This window comes from Scyliorhinus canicula, chromosome 7 (assembly GCF_902713615.1).
Source record: "Scyliorhinus canicula chromosome 7, sScyCan1.1, whole genome shotgun sequence".
Classification (NCBI taxonomy): Eukaryota; Metazoa; Chordata; class Chondrichthyes; order Carcharhiniformes; family Scyliorhinidae; genus Scyliorhinus; species Scyliorhinus canicula.
The window spans coordinates 172554096-172560951 of record NC_052152.1 but is presented as its reverse complement, the minus strand read 5'-3'; positions in this window follow the sequence as shown (position 1 = coordinate 172560951).

The following is a 6856-nucleotide window of genomic DNA, read 5'->3' as shown; positions in this document are numbered from 1 at the left end:
TGCTTAGAAGTTGAGGCCTGCCTTGATTGTCACAGTCACATGAATGTTTCCTTTTTCTTCTTGACTAGGCTCACAATATCCCTTGTTATCCAAGGTCCCCAAAACTTGCCATACTTATTCTTCATATTCACAGGAACATGCTGGTCCTGAATTCTAATCAACTGACATTTGAAGGACACCCACATGTCAGATCTTGATTTACCCTCAAACAGCTGCCCACAATCTAAATTCTTCTGTTCCTGTCTAATATTAGCCTAATACAATTAGCCTTCCCTAATTTAGCACCTTCACCCAAGGACTACTCTTATCCTTATCCATGATTACCTTAAAACTTATGGAATTATGGTCACTATTCTTGAAATGCTCCGCTACGGAAACTTTAATCACCTGGCCAGGCTCCTTCCCCAATATAAGGAAACATAAACATTTCTGGAACAAGCCTTTCCATTCACCTGAAGAAGGAGCCGTGCTCCGAAAGCTCGTGTTTGAAACAAACCTGTTGGACTTTAACCTGGTGTTGTAAGACTTCTTAATATAAGGAACAGTATGGCCCCTTCCCTAATTGGACTATTTATATATAGTTTCAAGAAACCCTCCTGGATGCTTCTTTCAAATCTGCCTCATCCAAGCCTCTAGCACTAAATAAGTCCAGTCAATATCGGGGAAGTTAAAATCACAAACCACAATCTGTCTACATATCTGCTCCTCTATCTCCAACTGGCTTTTGGGAGGCCTGTAGTAAACCTCCAGCATTGTGCGGGTTTACTCGATTCCGTAAACTCAAGTGTTTATCCTTGAACCATGAGCAGTTACCCTCCTCCTTGATTTTGAGAATGTGGGTAAATTACATTGTTAAGGGTTAACTCATGAAGTCCAATTAGTTTGACGCGCATGAGTCTCAGAAGGATACAATTACTTTCTGCATCAGGAATAGGCAAGCCTGATAGGCACCCTTCTTACTCAGGTTGCAGTATCCAAAAATCTCACTGCTGCCAGGCCTTTCGACAAAAGACTTCTAGACAACCGCTCTATTAATTTTTAACAATTGCGTGCCCCCCCCCCCCCCCCCCCTCGCTTCACCCTCTCCTGATGCTGGGTACTGTGTTGCTCTCTCTTTCAAGGTGTTATCCACCCAGCCCCTTAGGTCTGCCTACTTCCCCCACCTCGTGAGCCCCTCACCCACAAGCACCTCATACCCCCATGCTGCTAACAGCCGACTAGCTAAGCGCTCATTAAACTTTAATAACAATGCAGGCTGCTAACTGACACAGTGCTCGAAAAAATGTTTAAACCACATAGGTCGCACACAGCAGTCTTCAGGGCAACACACACCAACTATGACCCCCACCCCAGAGGCCCAGACCCTCCCCCATCCTAAGCCCCTCACCCCCATGCCCCACCAGCACACTTGAACCCCACCTTCTCTGGAGCTGGGCAATGGGTTCTGTGCCCTTGGAATCGCTGGTACGATGTGGAGAGAGATGCTCACCTCCTTCCTCCCCTTCAGAGGTCATGGAGCCTGGTTCCAACTTTAAAAAAATATTAGTAAATTTGTGCCCACGTGACATCACGCCTGTTGGGTGGGAGATTTGATGAGGGCTGAAGATTCGACTTTAACCTTGCTAAGTACATTATAATGCATTCAAATTGATGCAAATCAGATTCGGGCCCTTCCTCGGTGTGAACTTAATCATGTCATCGGGGATGACCCAGGGAACATCGCAATTGGAAAACACACCAGAACAAATCCCATTTTTGGTCTCTTGTGATATTTTTCAGGCACAACAAGACTTACGCCCGCAGCTAATCAGCCCCCTAGATCCCGCCCAACATTTTGAGTCCAAATGACCCATCTACAAAACTGTGTTCAAGATGGGCAGCATTGACGGCGCAGGCTTGGAGGGCCAAAGGGCCTGTTCCTGAGCTGTGCTTTTCTTTGTTCTTTGTACTGAAAAGTTTCTCCGGGGCTCATGAATGAGAAAAGGTGGTAACTATTGCATACGTGTGAGGAAGTTATTAATAGGGAGGCGATCCAGAGTTGGTGAAAATGTCATTACTTAATGGGAATATATCAATTGGGTATTGATGTGAGCAGTACGGTGGCACAGTGGTTAGCATTGCTGTCTCACGGCGCCGAGGTCCCAGGTTTGAATCCCGGCACTGGGCCACCGTCCGTGCGGAGTTTGCACATTTTCCCCGTGTTCGGGTGGGTTTCACTCCCACAACCCAAAGATGTGCAGGGTAGGTGGATTGGCCATGCTAAATTGCCCCTAAATTGGAAATAAATGAATTGGGTACTCTAAATTTATATTTTTTTAAAAATTGGTATTGATGTACGTTCTTGTGAATGGAGAATGTAGATGAGACCAATAAGTTGACAGCTTTCACCTGAAGATATGTGTGTCTTTGCCCATATGAATCTTTAAGAGAACAGAATTTGAAAGTCTGGCCGCCACCTGAGATAATGGGACTGCGTCGGGGATGATAAGCAAAGATCTTGAGACAGAGACCTCCTTTGATCTTTTCAGAAGGTAATCTCAAACTCAGGAAGGCTCATTGGATGGAACATGTGTGCTTGGATATACACAACTTTGGCCCAGAAGAAAATTAATTGGATGATCAAGTTGATTGGCAGGATACACGACACAATCCCTTTGGACCGGATAAGGATTGGGAAAATGGAAAGCGAGGATTTGGGGGCAAGGAGGTTACTACCAAGCATCACGAGTGAAAAGAATCTGCTCATTCGAAGCTTTGGAAAAGAACCCGCTAAAGACCACCGGTGGGGCAGGATTCCTGGACTTTTACGACAGCAAAACTGGTGCCACACCTGGACCGATTCAGCGACCGCTAGGGGCTAGCACTGTAACACAATCGATTCCAATGAGAAACGGTGCCGAATTTGCCGGATTCGCAATTGACACTCAGGAGGCAGATAAGCTATAGCCGCATATACACACTGCACTTCCCACACACACCATCCCAGCCAACAAAGTGGCAGCGAGGTGAGCGGCACAGCGTTTAATGGACGCCGAGCTTGAGAACCTGATAGATACTGTGGAGAAGAGGCAGGTGAACCTGTACCCCGGCCTGGGAAGGAGACAGTCAGCAATCACCGTTTACCGTGCCTGGGTGCAGGTGGCAGAGGCCATTAGCACCATTAGCAACACCATATGAAACTGTATGGCCTCCTCAGGGCGGCCAAGGGTGAGTAGACAGCACTGTGCCCCTGGCAGTTGTCATAATATACACCAGTGTATCATGGTGCAGACACACACTGATGGACACACACAGGGACCAATCAACATGTACAAACACCGCAGCCAATCACCAGTTAGAATATACACACTATAAAGGCAGAGGGCACCACGGTTCCCGCTCATTCTGGGTGCTGCCTCTGAGTGTAACAGGAACTCATTCAGCCCAGCACAAACTCACAACACATGCTGAGAGAATCAACTGGTTTGGACAAGGCGTAGGTCTCTAGTTCAAGTTAGCATTATTTAGACCTACAGTCATCGTGTGTTAGTTAGTTAGAAGTAGTTAATAAAATTGAGTTGAACCTTCATCTGTGTTGGAAGTGTCTGTTCATCTCTCAAGCCTACACGAGCCAACACATCATGATACCAGGAGTTGAGGAATGCTCGCACTTCTGAGACCTACCCTTCAGTGATCTGCCTTCCACCAGTCTCCAGCCATCCTACAGAATGGACTCCATTCGCCCGCCGCCCCCTCTCCGCATTGCAGGGTATCTGGGCTCCAACTGGAAACTTTTCAAGCAGCGCTTCCAGCTGTACCTCGAAGCCAGGGACCTGGAAGCTGCCTCGGACGCATGTAAGATTGCTCTCTTCCTCTTCACAGCCGGTGACCATGCTCTGCACATTTACAACTCACTCACCTTCGATGAGGGGGAGGATAAATCGAAGTTCAAGACCATAATTCTGAAGTTCGACAGCCACTGCGCGGTCAAGGTCAATGAGAGCTTTGAGAGATACATGTTTCAGCAGCGAATTCAGGGTAAGGACGAGCCTTTCCAGTCCTTTATCACCCACTTCCGCGTCCTTGCGCAGTCCTGCAACTACGGGTCCACCTCCGACTCCATGCTCCGTGACCAGAGTGTTTTTGGTGTTCAATCTGAGCTCCTGCGCCAGCAGCTACTAAAGGTAAAGCAGCTCACTCTCTCCACAGCTATTGAGATCTGTGTGCTCCATGAACATGCTCCACGCGTTACTCCTGCATCCAGGCTGCTGAAACGGTATGGCAAGCCCCCTGCGAGGCAGAACAGGTCCAGATGATGAAATCTCTTCAGGCTCTGGACCTGAATGATGGCGGCCATTTCGCGCGTTTTTCACGGACTCCCGCGCCCACATGCAGCGAGCGTGCTGATGTCATGGACCGCTTCGCGCAGGTGCGCACTACGCTGGACCGCCCCGCGCATGCGCGGTGGTGCGACGAACGTCCCGACGCTCCGCCGTGCGGCAACTGCGGCTCCGCCCACTTAAAGCGTCAATGTCCCGCGAAGTCCCGACGCTGCCTGCAGTGTGGCAAGCGAGGTCACTACGCTGGAATGTGCAGATCTTCCCTGCCTGCTCATTTTCGAAGGTGCACCCAGCCCCACAGAGACGTCAGGGCTATCCAGCCTGCCATCAATGAACCTACTCTACACCTTGATTCTGACTATGCCTGCAATGACCCACAGGTCCCGTTACAAATCGGCGTCATTACTACCAACAGGATGTCCCCCAACTGTGGCACTGAACCCGACCACGTCCACAGCGTCAGCCAGGATGATGAGTGGTGTGCCACCCTTACGGTCAACCGGCCCCCTGTCAGATTCCGCCTGGACACTGGCGTTTCTGCCAATCTCATCGCGTCATCTGATTTCCGCAAGCTCTGCGTACAGCCTGCTGTCCTGCCATCTGCCTGTAAATTGCTGGACTACAATGGCAATGCCATCGCCGCCAGCGGCTCCTGCCGCCTTGAGGTGACACATCGTGCTCACACAGTCATTCTCCCATTCGAGATTGTTGCTGCCTCAAAAGCCTCCTTGCTTGATGCGCAGGCATGCAAGCTGCTCCACTTAGTGCAGAGAGTACACTCTCTCTCTTCAAGCGATATACCTGCATCCTCTAACACAGACTTCAGGGCGCAGCCCGACTCCATCATCCAACAATACCATGATGTTTTCGAAGGCGTGGGCACTCTCCCTTACACGTACAAAATCTTACTCAAGCCCAATGCCATGCCTGTCGTTCACACACCTCGCAGAGTCCCAGCGCCCCTCAAGGACCGCCTCAAGCAACAGCTCCAGGACCTCCAGGACCAAGGAGTCATCTCTAGGGTCACGGAACCCACAGACTGGGTAAGCTCCATGATCTGTGTCAAGAAGCCGTCTGGCGAGCTGCGGATCTGTATTGATCCTAAAGATTGAAATCAGAATATCATGCGGGAGCACTACCCGATTCTGAAAGGGGAGGAGCTCATGTCCGAGATGGCCCACGCCAAGCTATTCTTAAAACTGGATGCCTCGAAGGGCTTCTGGCAGATCCAACTAGATGAGTCAAGCAGGAAGCTGTGTACGTTCAACACACCCTTTGGCAGGTTCTGCTACAACCGGATGCCATTCGGCATCATCTCTGCGTCCAAAGTTTTCCACCGGATCATGGAACAGATGATGGAGGTGATCGACGGCGTCCGGGTATATGTCGACGATGTTATCGTCTGGTCAACCAGAGTTCGTCGCCCATCTCAGAGACTGAACTTATGAACTCTGCACACATGTGGACTTTTTGAAATGTTCTTTTTCCCATATTCTTTGTTGTTGCATTCGTTATCCAGTGATTTGTAAATAGATTCGTTGGTTGTTCCAGTTCATGGTAGTCATCTGCACCAGGCACCTTCCTCTGTAAATAGTCTTGTTCCCTATATATAGCCTTGTACATTTGTCTTTGCACCTCACACGTAGCTAGGTACATTCTCCACATACCCACACTATTTATTAGCACATGCCTAGATCAACATTTTTTAATAAAAGGGGGGATGTCATAATATATACCAATATATCATGGTGCAGACACACACTGATGGACACACACAGGGACCAATCAACATGTACAAATACCGCAGCCAATCACCAGTTAGAATATACACACTATAAAGGCAGAGGGCATCACGGTTCCTGCTCATTCTGGGTGCTGCCTCTGAGTGTAACAGGAACTCATTCAGCCCAGCACGGACTCACAACACGTGCTGAGAGAATCAACTGGTTTGGACAAGGCTTAGGTCTCTAGCTTAAGTTAGCATTATTTAGACCCACAGTCATTGTGTATTAGTTAGTTAGAAGTAGTTAATAAAATTGAGTTGAACCTTCATCTGTGTTGGAAGTGTCTGTTCATCTCTCACGCCTACAGAAGCCAACACATCAGCAGTAACCCGTGTGCCACATACCCGTAACCCCACGGCCAAACCCGCACCCTGCACCGCATGCCGGCACCCACAATGACAGCCATGGCCAGGTGCCCTGGCCACTGAAGCCACCAGCTACCCACCCCCTGGGCTGCATGCGATGGACTAACACTGTGCGTTTTCTGTTCCCCCCTCCCCCCCCCCCTCTAGGAGAAGGCCGCCCATTATCGCGGGTGTGGGAGAAGACTGGAGGGCACCGAACCTGTGACCCCCTTACCACAGTAGAGCAAAAGGCCTGGACATGTTTGGGGGGCCCGAGGAAAGGGCAGTCGCTGGGTGGAGATCTGCCTCGGGTGAGGAAGTGAGACCCCACTGAGTTGCTGTTCCCCATGACACCTGAGCCACTCCCCCCGACACCACCCTCACACTCACAGCACTCTCACCTCCACAC